Raw genomic sequence first — 23,644 nt, forward strand, 5'->3', positions numbered from 1 at the left:
ATGTAATAACTTGACCTAGAAAACATCTCTTTGGCAAGTTCAACAGAGCATTCTTTATTATGAACTTTATTAATAAATAAGTGCTGTTATCAGTCTTTGATCATGGCTATCTTTTAGTTGAAGTTGATCCATCTCCTTTATTCACAGTTGTGAAATTGCTTGGATTGCAAAACAAAGTATTTGATGAGGAGTCATTACAAGACATGAGAAATTAAATGGCACTTCAAAAGTTACATGTAAAGTAGAGTGAACTGGGTAGCCTATATTGGTAGGAATCTGATTCTATAATTTGGCATCATAAAAATAGCTTAAATCGGAGGCTAACAGCTAAAGCCCCATCTTACAAGACAAATGGATCAAAGGTGCTCAGTTCTTGCCCTGTTCCCTCTAAAACTACAGTATGACAAAGGAATTGGGGCCAATCCAAGTAGCAAGCCCAGGGATTCCCCAACCGCTGGCCACCTAGCCCCAGCGTTGCTCCTTGGGGATGAGATTCTGCCATGATGCGCTGCAACAGCCACCCACCCTGTGACTGGGTAAACAGCCATTCCTAGACTAAGGGTGTACATGGCTTGGTTGAGTAAGGGGAATTGGTTTTGGCAACCAGGATTCTCTTTTAGCTCAGAACTTCCTTGCTTTTGTTGGGTCTTCCCCCCCTTTCATTTTGACTCCTCTTTTTCCCACCATTGAAGATACATACATACATACATACATACATACATATCTACATATGTAAACACACATATGGACAAACAGTCATTTATTGCAGAGAATCCATCTGTAATTTTTTATGTAGAGATGTTTTAACTGTTCTTGGTTGCTCATTCACTAATTAGGCAGTTCAAGACAGCTTTGAAAAAGACAACTACAACTTTTCTTTTCACTTGCGTTTTTCATTGTCATTCTGAATGTTTGACAACAATGCCATCCATAATGCATACATATCAACAATGGGATGAGAAGTAATACTTCAAAACAGTGATTATTAGAACAAACTGCAAAGTTTATGAGGAAAATAGTCTCTTCTCACAAGTCTTATATCAAAGCATAGCCAGAGACCGAATAAAAAGAATTGCTGGTTGCTGAACTCTAGCGCAAGCCTCTAATAGAGCCACACTTAAAACAGCCCTTTGGGTATTAATAACTGCAGCAGAAATCCAGCAGAGCTGGAATAGGCATCTCTCAACTAAATTGCTTCCGCAAGAGAAAATCACTGTTGGAACTCTGTACTGATGTAGAAGACCCAGAAATTGGTACCTAGGAACAGGCACCTGTGCTGGTCTCCTGATGAAGTTGAAACAAAGGTGAGCAAGAAGAAAAATGAGTTGAATGGAATATCATGAATACCTCACACTAACAAGATTACAGACCCATCACAGTCCACCTGACCATGTGACCTTACAGGGCACCCTGCTCTGAGCACCCATTTCTTTCACAAAGACGGTTATCAAATTATTTATTACTTTTCTACCCAAGGGGTGGGGAACCTCAAGCCCTGGGGCCAAATGTGGCCCTCTGGACTTCTCTTTCTGGCCCTTGGTACCTTCTCTAGGCCATGCTCTCCTTAATTTTTTTTTAACCCAGATTTCCCTGACTTTGTATACACTATGTTGGTTATGGAAACAGGTCTGTAAACACAGCTGCTCTAGCAATTTAGTGAATTACTGCCACTGTGTAAAGCAATACACAGGAAAAAGGGGCGGTTGTTTCAACTGTTCTCCGGCCATATACCCTTGGGGTTATTAGGTGCTTGGCAGGTGACTTAACAGCCTGCTAGGGCAGCCAATAACTGATCTTGGGGGACTGGTAGTTATTTTTCTGATGTCAGGTACTGTAAATTGGGCATTTATACCTGAGGCAATTAGTGCTTTTACAAATCAATTGCAAGCAGCAAGTTATAAACTGATTTTAATGAGCAGCTACTACTACCGCAAAAGACAAGGAGGGTTTACAACAGTCATACTTTAATAGAAATGAAACAGAAACAAAATGTACTTACCACTGAGTGGCTTCCATTGTACATGAGATAAAACAAGTACACTTGTTTTGCCCAGCCCTGAGAAGAATTATTTCCTAACTAAACAAACTTGTTTATTTATTTAGTATTTAACTTATTGCAAGTCTGTCCTGAAACATTATGGACCGATAACAATGCTAAAACCAGGAATTAAACACTCAAATACATAAAGGATCAACTAAACTATGAAGATAGATTCAGAGACACAGAGGGGTTGATGCAAGAAATTAATGAATTGTGGCTAAAAATAGGGGAAATGGACAGTGAGAGACTTCAGTATGAGAAGCAACTGCGTCAACAGGAACCCTATCTGAATAATGCAATAGTTTGGTGCTAAATATTTTTTACAAATGCTGTTTTAAGTGTCCAAAGTATCTTTGCAAGAGAGGAGGCTGGAAAGAAAACCATAATTTGGCCACGCCTCCATAACCTCATTGACCACACCCCTGTGACCTAGCCACCCACCGGGTCTAGTCCACACCAGCTATCACTGCTGGAAGCTTTTTGCCAGGCCATATTCAGGCAATCTAGGACACTCACACTCCTGATACTGAGTTGGTGGTGCAGTGCTGATGTCATTTCCCCCCGTCCTTCATTTGGCCTTTTTCCTAACAACAATGATGCCATCATATTGCCAACCATATTTGGCTATGTAGGGGAAAATGGATCTCTGGCACGCTGTTCTGTACGTAGCTTGAGAATTTCACACCCAAGTGTTTCACTCCACTGCCTTTTGCTAGACTGCTGTAGGATGTCGTCCCTGTTGAAGGGAACAAGGCTGTAAGTTTAAAAACAAAAAATGGTGCTGAAGCAGTTGAGCAGGACTGTGAACACCAATAGATACAAATGTTGTGAACCACCCTGAGATCTATGGCTTATAGGACAGTCAGGCATCCTTCGGGTTGAAGTAGCTTCGGGATAAGTATTTTTGGGTTACAGACGCTTCGGGTTACAGACTCCGCTAACCCAGAAATAGTACCTCAGGTTAAGAACTTTGCTTCAGGATGAGAACAGAAATCGTGTGGCGGCGGTGCAGTGGCAGCGGGAGGCCCCATTAGCTAAAGTGGTACCTCAGGTTAAGAACAGTTTCAGATTAAGAACGGAAATCCGGAACAAATTAAGTTTTTAACCCAAGGTACCACTGTATACAAATTTAATAAATAAAATAAAATAAATGAAAAGGGTAAGTTGTTGGCAAACATTTTGGGTTTCCGCGACTTCCGGGTTGACGCCCCCGGCAATGGCGGAGCTCCTCCGATCGGGAGGAACTTGCTCCGTGGAAAGTTGGGTCTGAACCGCCACGGCAAAGGCGGAGACCCATTGAAATCACAGGCGGAAGAAGCTTGTGAACCTGGGATTCGGCTGGCACCTTTTGCGCCTCCCCTACTCGCGGGGAAACTCTGTTTTGGGGATCCGGAGCAACGTGGGGTGAGCGGTGCGGTGCTTTGAATCGACCGCTTCTTTCACGGAGTGAAGCCGCATTGCTGTTGCCGGAGAGCGCTGACTTTTTCTTGTGGACAATTGGATTTTAAACAACAACCCGTGAGTAAAACAGAAAATTGGATCTTTAAATATCTTAATTTGGCATCGAACGGGGAAGGTTCAAAACAGGAAGTCCGCCTTCCCCTTTTGTAAATAGACTGAAGCAAAGAGCTTACAAGTTAAGGTCTTGGAAAGCCTTATGTAAAGGATTAAACTTCCATCGATTGAAATTATTAGACCCCCCCTTGGAAGCAGGAGAAGAGGGGGGAAATTTTGGACTGTGTATCCTGCAGGAGAGAGTGATTAAAATTAAATTACCACTGCTCTGAACTTGGGAACGGGATCCCAGTGATTGACGTTTTGGGAGAGTTCATTGACAGCGAAGAGAACGGATGTTGACAGTCAGTTAAATAAGAGAAATATATTGTTTCCATTGTCCGCTTCTGCGTTTAAAAGGGAGGAAAAGTATCTGAAAATTGAAACTATCTTTACTTTTTGATCTGTGTTGGAAAAGATTGATACAAGTGGAGACTGTTCCCCTCTAGAGGGAGCTTTTGAAACTGTTACAAGAGTGGAGCTGGGAAATCTCCAGCTGCTTGATAAGAACTGTGAGAATTAGAGATTGACCTTGGATATTCAAGAATGTTGACAGGAGAAGCCTTATGGACTGCATTTTCTAAGATAAGCCACTTGTTGGAACAGCTTCATAAAAAGATGGATGCTATGACTACTAAAATTGACATTTTGGAACCAAAAGTGAGCACCAATACAGAAATTATTCAGGATTTGGCACAGGAATCTATTTCAACAGGACAAATTGCTGAAAAGGAGAAGGAGAAAGTTGCTGTTGTCGAACCTAAAGTAATACAAGGGGGAGCCTTAGCCTTACAGAGGCAAATTGAGGATTACAAGTTGAGGCCCTTTATGATTGAGACTAGAAAAAGTCAGATTTTGAAGATCGGAGCCTGGCCTGGACTAGAAAAGGAAAGTTGGAAAGATCCCTCTATGCAGGGATTAACTGACATTTGGAATATGGACTTGGGTCAGGAGGAGATTGGAGTTCTGGGGGCCTTTGGATTTGGAGGAATTTTGAAACATGCCCGGAAATACTTTATGGATCCTAGTTTTAATTATGGAAATCTGGCTGACCTGTCGAGAAGGAATAAAAGATTGGAGTTTCCCCGAGATCTGCTCTTCAGCATCAAAGAATATGAAGAAGACTGGCAGAAGGGACGTGGGAAAGAGTTAAGAGCCTCGGACATAAGATCTCCAGGTTGATGGACTGTATGGAGTTGACGGAAGTGGCTGGTAGAGTCCAAGACTGGGGAGAGGAGATGGTGGAAGAAGACTGGAAATTTAAAGTCTATATATAGAAATATTGTAAAATTAATGAGTGATAGAAAAATGTTGGAAAGAAATTTTATGGCTTTAGCTGAAATGCTATAAGGAGTTAAGCTTAAATAAGTATACTAATTTTAATGGAAATAAGATTAAAAATATGTTAAGACATTTATATGATAGAAAATAGAGAAAGATGGAAAGGAATTGCTGAAACAATTAATGGAAGTGGAATACAAAGAGGGAGGTGAGAGGAAGTCAATGATACAAGGGAATGAAAGATAGAATATGGAAAAGGTATGATGTATGTTTTTTAAATTGTCTTTGTTTTGTTTGGTTTAGTTTATTGTGTTAGTTTAATGTGTTAGGGTTGTGTTTTGTATTGTTTATGTATTGTATTGTTTTTTCTCTTTTTTGTTCTTTTTTTCTTTTCTTTTGCCTTCTTTCTTCCTTTTCTTTTTTGTAAGCTTTAAAAGTAATAAATATTATTTTAAAAAAAACATTTTGGGTTTCCGCAAAGCCCCCTTTTCACAACAGAAATGTTCATTGAAACACTGAAGTTACCTTCCATTTCTTATCCTCAAACAGACCTAGGTCATCTTAAATTTATTAGCATTTATCACACTCACACCACACCCCCTTATTCCACATCTCTTCTGCCTGTCATATGAGGTCTACCGCATGAACAACTTGCCTTCTTCATTTTTCATACAATTTGTTATTATTTTTCCCCATGCAATGAGTGGTCCCCTAAAAATTATTTCCCACTTCAAATTTTATGGAGGGCAACAACAAGGGGGAAAAAATATTCTTTATCTGAAGCCTGTTAAGTTGGAATTGCTCAAGATGTGTTTGAGGGGATAAGCTGGAGATCAGGGGTGGCTGGGAACTTGTGGATTTCCAGATGTTGTTGGGCTCCAAAGGTCAGGGGAAATGGAAACCGTAGTCCTGTGACATCAAGACTACCACATATAGATAGTTGCTATAGTTGCACGTAGATAATCCCTGCTGTAGAGTTAACAGGTGAAGAAAACAAAACATATTTTCCTATTGCTATCACTTTCATGACCTGTGGTTTTATTTCTTATCCACTGTTTTAGTTGTAAGTTTCTTTTGTCAGCTGTGCAGTTTCCTTGTCTCCTCTGGATATTCTGGATAGAGTGTGGACATGAGAAAGTAGAATGAATTATTGGTCTACTCTCATTTGCTATAATCTGGAAGATTTGTTTTTTATTTTGTAAAAATTGATTCATTTGTAATCATAAGAAGGGTGGACATTGCAAAGAAAGGACCCCGTTGGTGTGGAGCAGGTGTACTAAGTTTGTGTGTTGTCGAAATAAATTTGAACACACAATCAGAATTGCTTGGCTCCTTCAAAGCTGTTGCATTCCAGCTGAAAACCTGCTCTTCAGAACAACTATGGATTTGCCTCAGCAGCCTCTTGGGCCTACTTAGTTACTCAGTCATAAACAGAGAAAATCTGTCAATTGTCTTTAAGTAAATGACTGTTGGCTCATGGCAATCGGAAAGGTCAAGACAAGCAACCAAGGGACAATTCTGAAATGAAGCTAAGATGATTTCAGTATATAATCAGGCAAAAATAACTAGACTGTGGGCCAGTTCTAGCCCTGTGAAGATAATAAATGTTCTCTTATTGACTTGCTGTCATAACCTGTGCCGTTTCACAACACTGGAATGGTTGGACAGGACTTCATTGGGTACCCTTTGGGTTTATTTTTATTTTGTTATCCTTCACCATAAAATTCCAGAGTGAGTTAGTTGCAAATCTCCATTTTGGGTGTGTGAGCTAAGTCCTTTGACTTTGTTCTGCCAGCAGTAGACAACAGGTTCTGCATATTTCCTAAGTTGTCTTTTATTTGTATTTCAAACCAAATGAAATAAATATAATGAACAGATGCAACATAATATGTTAAAATGTTGAAAAAGGAACACGACAAGGCTGCCCCATTTCCCCTCTGCTATTTATTTCGGTTCTGGAGGTGCTCTTGAATATGATCAGAGGGGACCAGTTGGTGGAAGGAATCCAGGTCAGAGCGAAACAATACAAACTTAAAGCTTTTGCAGATGACCTAGTCTTGACCCTGCAGGAGCCAGAATCTAGTACGAAAAGAGTGTTACAATTGATTCAAGACTTTGGTCGGGTGGCGGGATTTAAATTAAACAAACAGAAAACTAAGGTGCTGGGAAAAAATTTGACAGATACAGAGTCAGAACGGTTTCAGAGAGAGACAGAACTAACTGTGGTTAAAAAAGTAAAGTACCTAGGGGTAAACATAACAGCAAAAAATCTGAGTCTTTTTAAGGATAACTATGAAAAATGTTGGTCTGAAATTAAAAGAGACTTAGACAGTTGGACAAAATTGAAACTTTCTTTGTTAGGCCGAATTGCTGCTATTAAGATGAATGTATTGCCAAAAATGTTGTTTTTGTTTCAAACACTACAGATTGTGGACAAGACGGAGTGCTTCCGGAAGTGGCAGAGAGACATCTCTAAGTTTGTCTGGCAGGGCAAAAAGCCCAGAATTAAGTTTAAGATATTAACTGATGCGAAAGAAAGAGGGGGCTTTGCCCTGCCAGACCTAAAGTTGTACTATGAGGCCGCAGCTTTCTGCTGGCTAAAAGACTGGCTACTTCTCGAGGACACTGACGTTCTGGATCTGGAAGGTTTTAACAATGCTTTTGGTTGGCATGCATACTTATGGTATGACAAGGTTAAGATCAATAAGGCCTTTAAGAATCATATTGTCAGAAAAGCAGTGTTTAATGTCTGGACAAAATATAAAGACTTATTGGAAAATAAAACTCCAAGGTGGCTTTCACCGCTGGAAGCTAAGGCCCGAAAAAGACCCAATATGGAGGCCAAATGGCCAAAATATTGGGAAATACTAGAAAAAGATGGAGACAATTGGAAATTGCAGAGTTTGGAGAAAATGAAGGATAAAGTGCGAGACTGGTTACACTACGCTCAGACTAAAGAAGTTTTTAAAAATGACAAAAAGTTAGGGTTCCAGGTGGAGAAATCGAAGTTGGAAACAGAACTGTTAGAGCCTAAGACTAAGGTACTCTCAAGAATGTATAACTTGCTGTTAAAATGGAATACACAAGATGAAATGGTTAAATCGGCTATGATAAAGTGGGCACAGGACATTGGGCACAACATTATGTTTGAGGACTGGGAAAGGTTGTGGACCATTGGGTTGAACTTCACTGCATGTAATGCTTTGAAGGAAAATGTAATGAAAATGATATATAGATGGTACATGACCCCAGTTAAACTTGCCAAAATATACCATTTGTCTGATAATAAATGTTGGAAATGTAAAGAAAATGAAGGAACATTCTTTCACCTCTGGTGGACTTGCCCTAGAGTGAAGGCTTTCTGGGAAATGATATATAATGAGCTGAAAAAGGTATTTAAGTATACCTTCACTAAGAAACCAGAGGCCTTCCTTTTGGGTATTGTCGGCCAGAAGGTGTTAAGGAAGGACCGAACATTTTTTATGTATGCAACAACAGCAGCAAGGATACTTATTGCTAAGCATTGGAAAACCCAAGATCTACCCACACTGGAAGAGTGGCAGATGCAGCTGATAGACTATATGGAACTAGCCGAGATGACCGGCAGAATCCGAGACCTGGGAGAAGAGAAAGTTGAAGAAGACTGGAAGAAATTTAAGATTTATTTAAAAAAGCATTGTAATTTGGTTGAATGTTAAGAAGGATGCTAGATCATAAATAACTGAGCACCACTAAACTAGATGGAATTAGGATGACAAGTGAGATTGAGGAAAAAACATAAACCTTTGGGAGAAATATTAGATTATATTTTAAATGAATGGGATACAAGAATGTAAACAAGATGATAAATTGCGGGTAAGAATTGACAATGATGCAAGTGGGAGTGGGAGACGTGAGGGAGTCCAATGAAGCTAAGAAAATATGTTATGATATATGTTTCATTGTTTTTTATTTCTGCATTTATGTTTAAAAAATTATATATATATATATATATATATATATATATATATATATATATATATATGTTCTTTGAACAAAAAGTTCATTCCAGTAATTTATAAAATTCTGTTGATTAAGAAATTCAGTATTAGAAATTTTCAGCCTATTCTAAGTTTTTACCATGAAATCATATGTAATGTATTTGCAAACCCATGCCCCTTTTATTATACCACAGATGACATGAAGTCACACTTCAAAAGCAATCTACATCTGTAATGCTGAGAGGTTTTTAACTAGAACAAGTCCAGTTTTTATAGCCACTGCTAATCACAATCCTATTTTATCTTCACCACATCACAATTATTTTCTTTAGTGAATCTCATCTGGCCTCCATTACTTTTGCTTACTTTTCTGGTTATCTCTTGCTTTCTTCCCTTCTTTGAAGGTTTTTCTTCCCTGTGTCTTATGCTTGGTAAGCTAGTGCCATGTTAGATTTTGTCAGATTCTGGGTGGTTTTCCTCATTGTTTCTGCATATCTAAGAGATTTATGTTCTGATTGTACACATTCCTTTTGGACTCAACATCAAATAGCTATAGATAAGCTCTGTACAACAGTAGCCCTGCCTGTCATTGCATGTAATGTGTATTTCCCATTTGTTCGAGAGGTGGCATTTGAACTTAGAGCAAGTAGCGATCCAGAGAGAGTTAGTGATTTCAGCTTAATTGGAGGAGAGGATGTTATTCTTCTGCACCTCTTTAAGGGATTTACTTGTTGGCTGGCATTCATATTCCAATCACAGGCCAGCCATCTTTGCAGGTGCCGATGGAGGCAGGGAGCTAATTGACATGTAGCTCTTCACTTGGGAAGTGCATTGCCAAGAGGTAGGAAGGAAATACAGGTTGTGTTTCTGCAGCTGAGCTCCAGTGGGAGAAAGACTTCATGGGCATCTGGGCTCTTTAGTAGACTTCACCACCACCAATATTTTCCATGGAACTGAGAATCTGTGCATAGCATAAAAAGCTGCTTTCTCTCTAAGACTGAAACAACTGAGCAGGGGACACCAACTTTCCAATATACTATCTGCATGTATTGGATATTTTCTTATTATTACTGTAGGGCTATACCTTGGTTTTAGTGGAAATGAACTAGGCTTGAGTTTGATTAAAACTGCATATTCATCTCTGCACAGACACAACACAGGACTCCTCCAGCGCCAAGGAGAGGCCCATCCTTGCAGGAGAGAAGAGAACAAACATTTTCACAGTCTAATCAATCTTGTGGAGCAGATGGATACAGTAATTAGTGCAAAAATAATTTTGCCAAGAGTATTAACATTTCTACCGTTTATCAGAAAGGGGGTGTTGTCTTTGGTCAATAATTTCTCGATTATTGCAAAAACATTTATATTTGTTGACGAGTGCGTGGAAACCAGGAACGCGCTGTTTTCTGACCCAGATGCTGTTTTGTGGCAGGAGGGCTGATGGTTGCAGCCCAGGAATTTCTAAAGAAATGCCTGTTTTTCCTCAAGCTCTAACTATGCAAAGCCATAAAAATATGGACAGTATTTGTAGAGCACGTGTTTATTCCATTGTGCTAATCATCATGATATTTGGGTGCCTGTGACGACAAAAAGTGAAACAAATGAGTATTGCCAATTCTTGGCAGAACCCAAACCCACCCTTTTTCTCCCCACTGATGATTTAAATACCATGGCAAGAGCCTCATGTTTTTAAAGGGCCTAAGCAGAATGCTAACCCACTAAATTAAAACATGGTTTTCAATACATAGGGATAAAAATAGATTCTTTTTGGAAGCTGCTTTTCCAACTGAATAATGAGCTGGCAAAGTTTCACCAGACATGGGAGTAATTTTTGGAATAAAAAAAGAAAATTGAGAAAGCATCTATAGATTATAGCTCATAATTGTATAGAAATATTGCCATTGTGCATTGCTTTTCTCTGTGGGTCTTCTTTTTGCAAAGTTCAATTTCTTTATATCGGTGTTTGTGAAAAATGGCTAAAGATAAGGACAAATCTATTATGTAATCTGTATGTGTACATTTATAGCTATATGTAGCATTATATAAGTTAATTGAAGATCTGACCTACAAAAGCAAACCTAAAACTAGCAGACTTTCACACTGCTTGAGAGTCACTTTCAAACATATCTGCTACCAGAATATAGGTGTATGGCTACATTACTGTCCTGAGTTTCAGTATCTCACATGAGTTCCTTATGCAACTGCTTGTGAACACTGGCCACCTCAGTCTCATAAAACTTGGGGATGATGCAGAATATAATTAGTTGTTGCCAGATTAGAGAACTCTGCTCCCTACAGATTAATTTCAGACCAGTCTTCCAATGTCCAGTCTGAAATGAACCCATTTAAGGACAGTTATACTGCATGAAAGTGGTCAGAGACCTCTAGGCATCAGTGCAAGACAGTGACAATTGTTACATGCACATCCTGGGGTCAACAGATTTTTTCCCCAGCCTTCACTCTGCATCCTTTTTTCAGTTACCAACTTGAGGCGGAAGACATGGCTGCAAGGGATTCATTAGCAGCATGACTTCTGTTGGTTTCTCAGAGACCCTTAAAATTGTAAACTGCCTTTGGAGAAAGGTGGTATATACAGGTGACTCCTGACTTAAGAGGGAAATTACACACACGAGTCAAAATGTGCGTAAATAGGGAACACCCTGGAGAGTCCTCATGGCTTGCAAGGAGACACTCCCCATAGCTCAAAGAGGACAACCTCTTCAGGCTCCAGGGAAGGAGCCTTGCAGCAGAGGGGCAGCGGGGCTTTGTTGATACTGCTCAGCTGACACACAACTATTAGGCGGTGAGGCTGAACTGCCTCAACAAAGCCCTGCTGCACTGGGGAGGGTCTAGTTGCAAGCCATGAGGACTCTACAGGGTGCTCCCCACTTCAGGTTCCACTTCCAGATTCCCAGTACCACGCGTGTGCATGGTTGCACTCAAGTGGGGAGTTGCCCGTAAGCACAATAAATAGCATTCCAAATGAATGAGCATGAGGTTTGTATCACCTGTCAGTATCACATTATAAATATTTTGTGCTTTTGCTCAAGATGGTCAGAAAATCCCCAAAGGCGTATTGTAAGATAATAAACAAATATGTAGCCGTAGCCATAGAAATTCAGTTTTTTTAATGTTAGAACAATACTCAAACGGAACAGAGTAACTCAACTCTGATCAAACAGAGAAGAAAATTCCAGACTGGGCAACCACTTCCCTGGCTTTGCATCTAGGACTGGAAGCTTACACAACAAAGCTAATGGAAATATCTCACAATACAGTTTCACTCTCATTGTACATTTGTATGTTCCATGAAGAGCAGGCTAAAGGAGTGGAGTGTTCCGTCCTTACTAAATCAGAACATGCCCATATTGCATTTATCTACACAAGATACTACAGTATATTAGCATGTGTTAGCTAACATATTTCACAACCACTTTTAAATCCTTCTCTTGAAAATCACCAGGTGTTCAACCCTTGGGGCAGAGAGCAGGAGTATTCAAACTAGACACAGCTGACAAAATTGAGAACAGGAGGAAATTCTAGTTTTTGTTGCAATTAGCATAGAATGTAGTTTAGTGTAGTCAGTATATGTATTTCACTGGATTTTGGAAAAAACACACCCTTTAATGGAGGGGGGAATCATATTTCATAGAGATGTCACCTGCAGGGTTTCATTTCACAACTGCATCTCTTCTTGCGTCACAAGGACCACAGATCAGTCTGTAGTGCAGCTATGCTGAGTTTGGCACAGGACCAAAACATTGGGCTGAATAAGCTTAACTTACCAAGCCCAAAGCCATCGGAGAGCTGCCCCAGTCCCAGGCAAAAATGAGAGCACCTGCAGGATGCTCCAACCAATGTGTCACACCAGCCTACAATTTGGCAATCTCGAGGGTGGCTGGTGTTTGTGCTGCCAAATATCTCCAGATGCAGGCTGTAATCCCCTTTGCTGAGGCACCAGCCAACTGAAGGGCTTGAAGCAGTGTGGGCAGAGCGAATGTTCAGGAGTCAGTAAAACCAGCTAGTTTTGCACTATTGGAGAAGAGCATATTAGAAATCCTGGTGGGATGCATTTAACTGGAAAGTGGGAGAGGCTCCTACCACTTTATAATTTATTTCTATTTTTTCCTTCTTTATAGTATCATTAATGATGATGGTTGGAATTTTTAAATTCATCTAACTATAGAATACTAACTCCCTCGATATTGCCACAATCTGGATTTCTTCAGCAGAATCTGCATAATGCAGTCTTTCTCTCAGAGGCCCATAGACCAACTCTCTGGCTTAGTTCAAAGCTGCCTACCCAGTGTTTAGCTTCACATATGTAGGCCGAAACTGATGGGGAATTTCCCCCCTTCGACAATGGGGGAAATCATGAAGAAATCAAGCCTTTGATGATGGGGGATGCATGCATTAGGGACAATTCCAAGTTTGAGGGGGTTCTTAGCCAAGTGCCTTTTGTTGACTCTCCTCCTACCTCAATGGACCCTGATGCTCACCAATGCTCACGTGGTGGCTGCAGTGGCAGCATCAGCAATGCTCTAAATCAGTTCAGCATGTCTAGGAGCCGAAATTTAATTTTTTCCACAATCCTGCCATGCGTTGTGGTGAAATTAAATGGCAGCCTCCCCCCCTCCCCATCAGTGAAATGTTGAGTCTCAAACCCAAATACTTTTAGAAAGGGAGTGGACAGGCATCAGTGCTGGGCAGTGGCCTTAGGATGCCAAGGGCAGGTGCCAGGCCTGGTGCTCATGGAGCACCTAGCTCCAGTATGTCACTCTGGAAACTTTTTGTTGAAGACTGAGTATCAGTTCTCAATAAATACAATTAGCCTAGTGAATGGTGGCTGCCCACCTTATTCGCCAAGTGAAACCTTGTGCTGCCCAAGGTATGCAGGAGCCCCCTGTATCATTTTCTTTTTGGGTAGAAAAGCAAGTTGTAATTTTTACTAGACTAGGAGGCTTCTTCCACATTGCTTGTTCCACTTGCAAACTCCCCAGGCCTTTCCACAATACACTTTACTAGCTTGAATTGTCAGCCGAGTCCAGAAATTGCCCCAGCTTTTCCCTTCTATACTGCAGCCCCATTTCGCATGCCTGTTTTCACCTCTTGCACTTCCACCATCTGAGGCGGGCCCATCACTCTGCCTCATGGGCAGGCTCTGAACCACCCATCCTGCCTGTTCCTTCTCCCACACTACTTGGAACTACTTAGCACCTTGATGTAGCCTGATGAAGAGTTCTGGGCAACTTAAAAGCTTGCATACTCTTTAGTTGGCTTGATAAAGATAATGTCCTAAACGTATTTTTGAATAATGATTAAGGCATCAAAGGTAAAAGTAAAGGTACCCCTGACCATTAGGTCCAGTCATGGCCGACTCTGGGGTTGCGGCACTATACTTGCTTTATTAGCTGAGGGAGCCGGCGTACAGCTTCCGGGTCATGTGGCCAGCATGACTAAGCCGCTTCTGGCAAACCAGAGCAGCGCACGTAAACGACATTTACCTTCCCGCCAGAGCGGTACCCATTTATCTACTTGCACTTTGACTTGCTTTTGAACTGCTAGGTTGGCAGGAGCAGGGACCGAGCAACGGGAGCTTACCCCGTCATGGGGATTTGAACCGCTGACCTTCTGATCGGCAAGTCCTAAGCTCTGTGGTTTGACCCACAGCGTCACCCGCATCCCGATTAAGGCATCCCGATTAAGGCATTATGCTAATCAATTGTGTTTATAGTTAGAGCATCAGATGTGTTTTGTGGAAGGATAACATGTTTCGCCACATGGGCCTATACAGTGGTACCTCAGGTTACATACGCTTCGGGTTACATACGCTTCAGGTTACAGACTCTGCAAACCCATATATAGTGCTTCAGGTTAAGAACTTTGCTTCAGGATGAGAACAGAAATCGTGCTCCGGCGGCGTGGTGGCAGCAGGAGGCCCCATTAGCTAAAGTGGTGCTTCAGGTTAAGAACAATTTCAGGTTTACTACAGACCTCTGGAACGAATTAAGTACTTAACCCGAGGTACCACTGTACAGGGTATGATTTGATAGCAGCTGAGGCTACCACCTTCCTGAAGCCAAGCAGGCCTAGATTTGGTCAGTGCCTCTACAAGAGATGGCCTGGGAGCCACATGTAACTGTGCTAAAGCTATTTTTGGTCATCTTCATACTATCCCTTGCTTTTTCCTGTAGGACTAATTGCAGTCGTTAACAGCTGTCAACAGGATTACCATACCCATTGAGTCAATCACCCATCTCCTATTACCCTTCTGAGAAAAACCCCACCCCACCCTCCCACTATATATAAGGGTCTGGTGACTTCTGTTTCAGTGTATCTGAAGAAGTGTGCATGCACACGAAAGGTTATACCCAGAACAAACTTAGTTGGTCTCTAAGGTGCAACTGGACAATTTTTAAAATTACTTTGAGTTCAGTGTTATGAAGCATAGGAGATATATAAATGTAAGTAAATAAATAAACACATTTCTGTTATTCAAATGGCAGCAGGCTATAGCATGACTCTAATCCTTTCATTAAAGTTGGTGTCATTTTCTTTACAAGCTTTTAAGAAAGGATTTGCAATTTCTTAGAATATGTGTAGAAGTCTCCCCCCCCCCCCAGTAAGATACAAATAATTCCTAGAAAAAGCACAAATAATTTCCCCAATATTTGGCATTGGCTTTAATATGCAGGGCGAGAGACCTCAAGTATACGCTTAAAATAGAATGTGAAAAAAATATTTGTTTTCCAGTATGAGCTTTATTTCTCAGGTAGACTGCAAGAGATTCTAATTTAAGGACTGATACCATGTGTATTCAAATAACAGGCACTTGGTGTTCTAAAGGACATATGGAATGCATTATTATTATTGGGGAGGAAAGAGACGGTGCTGGGTGATTACCTGATGCAGGTTGAAGAAAGGTTGGCTGCAAACAGTAGTCTGTAATCAAATTGTGGTATTTCTTTAACTGGTGTTTTAATGTGATCAGGGGCCGCCTACTTAGACAGACTACTCCATTAATTTCAGTAGAGACATCAGATCTAGATATGCCCAGTTTAAGCATCTGCAAGGTTGCTGCCTCCAAAGCAGGGTGAGTGGGCTTTGCTCAAGATCTTCTTAAGCAATTCTTAGCTGAAAATGTAAAGAGACCGAATGACATTTCTCTTCATTAAAAGGGGTGAAGAGACTGCCTGTGGGCATAAGAGTGAAAAGCAGGTGGTGTCTTCTGTCCATTGCTGTTACTGCAGATATTTGAAGAAGTATATTTCCATTTAAACAGTGTATTCCAAAGAGGTGTAGATAGATGAAATATTGAGGCTGCCGATCAAGTATTGCATGTCCAGAAGGAATGACAGAGTACCAAACTTGGGCCTGGGATCATGTTCAAGACAACACTTGAGCATGTTAGAAGTTTTATCTACACCATTCACCCTTGCTTTCTCTCTGCCTCAAATGCCCACCTGCAAAATAGTGTTCATACTGGTTGATTATGTGGCCCCACATCTGTGGCATTTGCTTCCCATCCCTACAAATTTTTAAGTGGGCCTTGAAGACACCTCTTGCACCTGCTCCTTAATGCCACTGTTAAGTGAGCTGCTGATATGTTGCTGTTACTGTGCTAGTTGGGGCTGTTGTTTTCCTGTGCTGGCTAGTTTCACTGGTTTTTCTTAAGGGGGGAAGAGCTAATGTGGAATCCTATACACACTTATCTGTGACTAAGTCTCATTGAATTCAATGGAATTTACTTCTTAGCATGCGTGCACTGGATTGTGCTGTTAAAATTTTAAACTCTGTTTTGTATATGATATGTTTGCAGCATTGTGGAGAGATTCTTAAAAAAACCACCAGTATAAATATGTTAAATAAAATAAGATAAAGGTTGGAAATAAGTAATAGGGAACACTGAGGACCACATTCCCTTGTGGGTAACCTTCTGGGGGCCGAATGCCAGCAATAGGCAGGGCGATAGGCAGGAGGAGGAGGAGGAGGAGGAGCAAGGGATGTATTATTTTTGTATCATGGGTTATATGTTCCAACCACACAGAGGTTTCTTCTACACACCCATCCCCACACCACCCATTTCAGAAAAGCAAGAGTTCAAGAACATATGCCAGCCAGGCAAGCACTCGAGGAGAGCACAGAGCAGGGCCTGGGAGAGTAAGGGAGAAGAATGTGGCCTAGAGGGTGCATGGCCTGGAGAGAGTTCCATGGGATGGATACAGATGTCTGGATGGCTGCATTTGGTTCTGAAGTTCCCCGCCCCTGTTGTAAATGATGCTTAGGCTACAATCATATACTGCCTTCATTGGGAGTAAGCTCCTTTGCACTAAATGGGACTTCCTTCTGAGTAGACATGTATAGGATTGCCCTGGAAATGGTTTATAGCAATTTCCTCATATACTAAGTTTAATTGGTTTTGAGAGTAGGGCAGGACAAGAAGTGATAGGCTAGTTTAAGTATTTTATTTATTATTATTAATCTACTACTAACTCAGGTTCTGGCAACGGGATTAAATTTAACGGCAGCCTTTTCATTTCAAGAAACCAGACATTTACTGGACTTTTCAAAATTAGTGGGAAAGATTGGGGGGGGGGGAGAGGAGAAACTTTTTCAAACAGGAAGGAAAAGCTTGTTGACAGAAAATGGTTAAACATTTGATTAGTTCTGATGTTTCACCAGTGGGAAAACACCCAGGGTGACAAAAAGGCATAAGATCTTGCTCATTTTCACCAGAGACAATGTGCCCTCTGAGGGCTAGTAGTTAAGGAATACACCAATGGAGAGTCAAGGAAAGCGTCCTCATCAATATAAAAAATTTCCCTCTCTCTTCTCAGGCTTATTTCCTCAAGTAGGGTCAATCTTTTCTAATGCAAGGCATGATTAATGTGTTCACATGAAGTTTCTCTTAAATGCTATAGGAAAAGGGCCTACCACTTTTGAGTCATGCAGCAGCTGAATCTTGCATGACACTTTAAAGATTCACAGACACATTGTGGCAGAGACCAACAAAATCTATAAGATGCCAAAAGACTTCTTTTTGAAGACCCAGGAAATCATAACAAATTAACGAGCACTTTGACGCCTTCCCTTCTTTGTCAGCTCTCCCAATTTAAAAATGAAAAACTCAAACTAAGGCAAAGCTGGAACTACTGGAAAAGTTAGGTCTATCTGATATCACTGTGAAATAATAATATAGACTGCATTTGTATGCCCATTTGCCTGGGAGTAAGCCACACTGAAAACAATGGGAGTTGGTTCTTCTTAACTTGGTATGTGATTGCAGCATAATTTACTAAACTTGATGCAGTATTTCCCCTACCCTTTTTAGAACATTCACTATTATTCTTCATTGAACAGTACATCTGGATTTTCCTGGACATTTCAGTGATTCCCGCCTGGATGCTGTTCCTGATGGCCAAATCCCGGGTATGTCTAGGAAATTCCAGATGTATGGCAGTGGCAGCTTACCGTACCTCTTTGGTAAGCAATGGTTGTGGCCTGACACTGTGCTTCCCTTGCTGCTTGAATGCAACGCGCCATTTTGAGTGCAGCACGCCCCCTTCAGCTGCCATGGAGGCTCATAGGTTCCCGCCAAACCCGCTGATTCAAACGAGCCTATCCATGGCAGCCTTAGGGGGGCATGGCTTGACGAACGGACCTGAGGGAGGTAGGCTTCACTCAGGTTTGCTCAGCAACTATAATTCCCGGCCAACTCTACCCTCCTCATCCAGTCTGGGAAATTCCAGACATATGGCAACACTAACAGTACACTTTAGGGAGGAGAGGGCGGAAGCAAGGTATGGGAATAGAAGTAGAGAAAGTGGGGGACTGGGAAATAGGATCATGGGGGAAATGGTTCTGGGGTTAGAAGCTGGCAAGAAAGTTCTGGTTGACAACCATAAGCTTATCTCAGGCATCTTAAAAAGTCGTAAGTAGAGGTGGGGAATAAATTAGATTCAGTTTGCATTAGAATGCCTATTTATCTAATTTGCACCTTCCGAAACCATACGTGAACTGAAACACAAATCTTTGAAATTTACACTTCTCTGAATTCTGCTATACAGTCCTCCAGCATATTGAGTAGTGTGCATAAAAAAAATTACCTTGGTAAAAATAACATACAAACATACATTGTTTTATGAAGAATTTCTTTGCAATTTCCCAGATATACATAATTTTTCACATTAAAAATTATATAATAGGAAACATTTGCACTAAAATGTAGATGAATTCCCATGACTTTTTAAGAAATCATAAACTGATGTGAAGAACTGGATTTAAGGGTGGAAAAATAAGAAATAAACTGAGATTGTCCTTTTCATTCATCCATCCTTACTCAAAAGATTCACTCTGCATAATATGCAACATGGATTTCTGAAAGGAAGCTTAGCCTTTTCTGACTCCAAGTGAAGATGCTTAACGAAAAAAGTTATATATTTATAAGCTCTTTCCTATGAAACTGATGGAGTGACATGCTTCTTTTCAGGATATTAGACAAAGGTGAAACAATGATCTAGCATTAATAAACACCATACATTTTTGTTGATAGGAAGCCAAATTTGGGGGGTATCTGAAGGCAAGGTCAAACACCGTTTCAGACGGTATGTAGGTTCTACAGTTTAACCTGTTACACCCCTGTGAAATAACCAAGGATATTGCTGTACATATGGGAAAAGGCATGAGAGACTGCAATTTGAGCCTTTAACTTCAAGCGGTTAGGACTTCGTACAGTGGTACCTCGGGTTAAGTACTTAATTCATTCCAGAGGTCCGTTCTTAACCTGAAACTGTTCTTAACCTGAAGCACCACTTTAGCTAATGGGGCCTCCTGCTCCTGCCGGAGCACGATTTCTGTTCTCATCCTGAAGCAAAGTTCTTAACCTGAAGCACTATTTCTGGGTTAGCGGAGTCTGTAACTTGAAGCGTATGTAACCTGAAACGTCTGCAACCCGAGGTTCCACTGTATAGTCACGTGATGCTGGGGAAAGTGCAATGTGTATATGGCTACTACAGGTCAATGCAAAATAAAACTCTGTGTGCAACTAAGTAATGGATTTGGGATGGAAGACTGATAGGGGCAATGGAAGTCAAATGATCTTTGTTGAGACCCAAAATATATTTTGCAGAGGGTATTTTTGACTGGAGAACCAAGCAACCAATCAAACTGCAAGGTTATCCTATACTACTCATTCACCATTCTAACAATATAGATTCCCCTACAGACTGTCACTTTTTGCAGGAGGGATTCAATTGCATACTAACAACTTTGGGTTTATGCAGTTAAAGCAGATTAAAGTGCTCTGGTGCAACAAAGTCACATTTAAAAACTGGACATTTTGTAGTAAGGAAAAATGGCACGAAAATGCACTAGAAAGTGTGGTAAAGGTAAAGCAATTGGTGGCTGGATAACTGTTTAATGGATAACCTCCATGCAAACAAATCAGGATGCATCCTGGATCTAACAACACTCTGCTGCTTTGCATAGCTGATGTAATCCATGCTCTTGCATCAACTTTATCTGGATTGGCTGGGTAATATTTTCAAATGTTTACAAACAAAAAAACAAAACAAAAGCTTTTTATTGCGCAAGTTATAAACAGCATGAACTCGTGTTTTCCCTGCTATCTTCTGTCACAGCTACACTAAATTCTGGTTTTCTCAACAGTGCTCTGTAGGCAGTAAGTCTTCAGCAGAGAAGTAAAAAGAAGATTAGAAATGAAACCTGGAAGTCCAGACAACTGGTGCGTCCCTCTTAACTTTTTCATCTCTATGACTAGTACTTCCTTAATTTCAGTCATTGGCTAAGTACACTAAGAGGCAGGAAGGGGATTCTCAAAATGTAACTAGGAGGAATAGTTCCTGCATATTTTTGCTTCATATCTTGAGTTATACAAAGGCTAGAGACTTGCTCTTTTTGAAATATGAAAGCTAGGGATCTAGGCCAGCTGTTGGTGCTAATAGGTGCTGGGTTGCATGATTACAATCTGGACAAAATTTGGCAATATGGCAACCAACACTAAATTAAAGCAACATTTACAAGCAGTTTTGGTACACTGCATTGGGGGGGGGGAGGGGGGAATCTGTTCCAAAGGAAAAAAGCCAAAAATTCCACTGGGAATTCTCAAGCTTTTGGGTACACTTAAAAGTAGCTACTTGGCTCCCAGCCATACAGTGTAGCTCATAAAATCTTTCAAACAATTGTTCTGAAATCACTCATTGCAGAAAGCCAAAAATTAAGGCGCTCTTGTCTTATGTCAAAATCAATAAGATTATCATCAAACGAATCTTATCATTCACAACTGGAACTGTGAGTATCTGCTATGTCATTACATTATGTTAATTATTTAGAAACAGAATCAAATCAGAATAATACAAGATACATCCATAGTTCTCACCCTTCAAGGCCATTAGGACAGAATGTGACTTTCTGTCATTTCTCCACTTTAATGCTGTCAAACACTAGCCAGAGTGTTATGCAAAATTTTGAACTCATGATAATATGCTGAAGCTGTAAGCTAACCTTCACATGTAAAAACTGGAATTGCTTCAGTATTGATGCTATAGTATCTAGTTGCATATGTGAGAAAAGAAAGCGTGAGCCTAGTGGCACCTCAAAGACTACCCTGTTCTATTTTTAAAGAATCAGCTGCAGCAGGATGCAGAACAAATTAATGATATGCAAGAACTGGAAGTTTGCAGTGTGGAAATGAGCTACTGCATCTACTGATACTTTATCCTCTCAATAGGAATGGAGAGAAATTTGAATCAGTTTGCAATTAAAGCTGAATCTATCAAAATTCTTACTTTTCGAAATGAGAACCCAAACACAGCCATAATTAAAATTTATCCATTCTCCACCCAATGTTTACTGAAATACATATAATGGAGGAAGATTTGCATAAAAATGAACACATTACTTACGATAGTATCGGGAGAAATTGCTTGCAAAAATGTGTACATTCTTCAAAACTGTATACAAAAATTTATTAGGAGAAATTCACACTAAAATGCTGAAGATTTAATAAGCTGTTAGGGGCTCCAGCAGGCAGATTTACCCCTTTCCCCAACGTTCTGTTTTTAACTGACACTCAACATTTACCCACTCCACATATTGTCTATTTGATCGCCCCACTTTGTGTTATTTATACAGATTTCTATATTTCATCATATCTAAGGAGCCCATACAACTAAGTAGAAAATACTCAATTTAGGGTGGGCAGTCCCATTTTGCTTTCCAGATGATAGGTACTCAACCACCTGATATTGCTATTGTATAATAGTGTTTAGTGTGAAACACTACTGTATGACCATTTCTGTACTCCAATGTCTTAGAAAAACAAGCATAAGTGCTCAAGTGATGCAAATACGTGTTTGAAGCTGAATGAATTGATGCTAGCTTTTTGTATTTCCATATAAGAAAGCCTTTTATGACACTTGTTTTCCCACTCATATCTGCCTAAGTTGCTGCTAACCTCTGTTCAGGCTCTGGCTTTTGAAACAGTAGTCATACCCAAAGGAATTTATTTAATACAGAACATCATCACTTCCAAGAACACCAATAGTTTTTCCCAAGCAGAAAATATTGATTCACTGACAAGTAAAGAGCACTTGTTTATTATTTCCCTTCAAGGGCTATTTGAAGCTTGAGTTCACTTAGTCTCGTGCCACCTGCAGACCAATGTTTTACCTTCCAGCGGCCTTCTTACTTCATTACCTGCTCTCCCATCATTGTCTAAATTAGAACTGTTAATTGCCCCCATCTTCTTCAAACAGACACATGCAATTCAATCTAAAACATGTTAACACCCATGATACATTTTCTTTAGCATAAATCTGGCATTAGTTTCCTGGTGGACGTACCCAGCTTCCATCAGCTGTTGACCTAGCACCAGTTGAAGCTATCTTAATGTACTTTCTTTAACAACAATGAAAAACTAAAAGGAAGCAAAACAACCTGCAGGGAAGAAAAACAATTATTGGCAAGCAGAAACTGAAGAATTTTCAAATGCACATTGGGTATTGCATTGCACATCTTGAATTGTCAGACATATTCCTTTCAAAAGAAAAAATGGTAGTGCTAACAAGATGGTAGACACTAGCAAAATATAAACCAGTTTTCAATGGAAGTAGAATTTTTCTTGTGTTATTTGCAAAACACATGGTGAAAACGTTTTCCTAAAATACACTTTCTTGAAGAATTATTCTAGGCATAATGCTTGTAATCATTTAAATCCTTTTAGCATGATTACTTTAAATTTCTATTTAAACATTTAATGGAACTCTCAGGCTCCTCAATAAGCTTTTATTTTGGAGAAACATACCAATATTCTTTAGCTTTCTCTTTTGTCTCCCTTACTTCAGCTCTTACAAGCCTCAACATGTAGTCCATATGAAATCAAAACCCTATAATTATTACTTCTATATCACCAGCTTATTAATGTTCATTAAAAATAATCTTGCCTAGTAAGGGATTGTACGTCTTTCCTATTTACTTTGTGACTATTAATGGTTTTTTAAAAAAACAAGGCAAAACATGTGTATACATTAGTATAAGGAACAGTGTTATCATAAATTCAAATACTGTAAAACAAAACCAGCTGCATCCATTATAAGTGCATTACTGCCAGGAACTGTAAATATGTTTTTGCCTGATAGCCTTTTGACTCAATAATATCCTGCTATCTCTGTTGGGCAGGCAACTTTTAAAACCAAGACGAGACAGGTTATGATTTTCACAGGAAAACTGGGTTTCCTTTAGAAGTATCCGTTTGTCAGATTCATAGTTT

General features: G+C 40.1%; 1 long non-coding RNA gene across 1 annotated transcript; it reads left to right on the forward strand.

Annotated features, from left to right (window-relative positions):
- Positions 1-6,239: 6,239 nt before the first annotated feature.
- Positions 6,240-23,635, forward strand: LOC307199556. The gene is made up of 3 exons (XR_013832055.1): positions 6,240-6,555; positions 20,524-20,599; positions 22,489-23,635. It is a non-coding gene; the product is annotated as an uncharacterized lncRNA (long non-coding RNA).
- The last annotated feature ends 9 nt before the right edge of the window (positions 23,636-23,644 follow it).

This window comes from Podarcis cretensis, assembly GCF_951804945.1.
Source record: "Podarcis cretensis genome assembly, chromosome: 12".
NCBI lineage: Eukaryota > Metazoa > Chordata > Lepidosauria > Squamata > Lacertidae > Podarcis > Podarcis cretensis.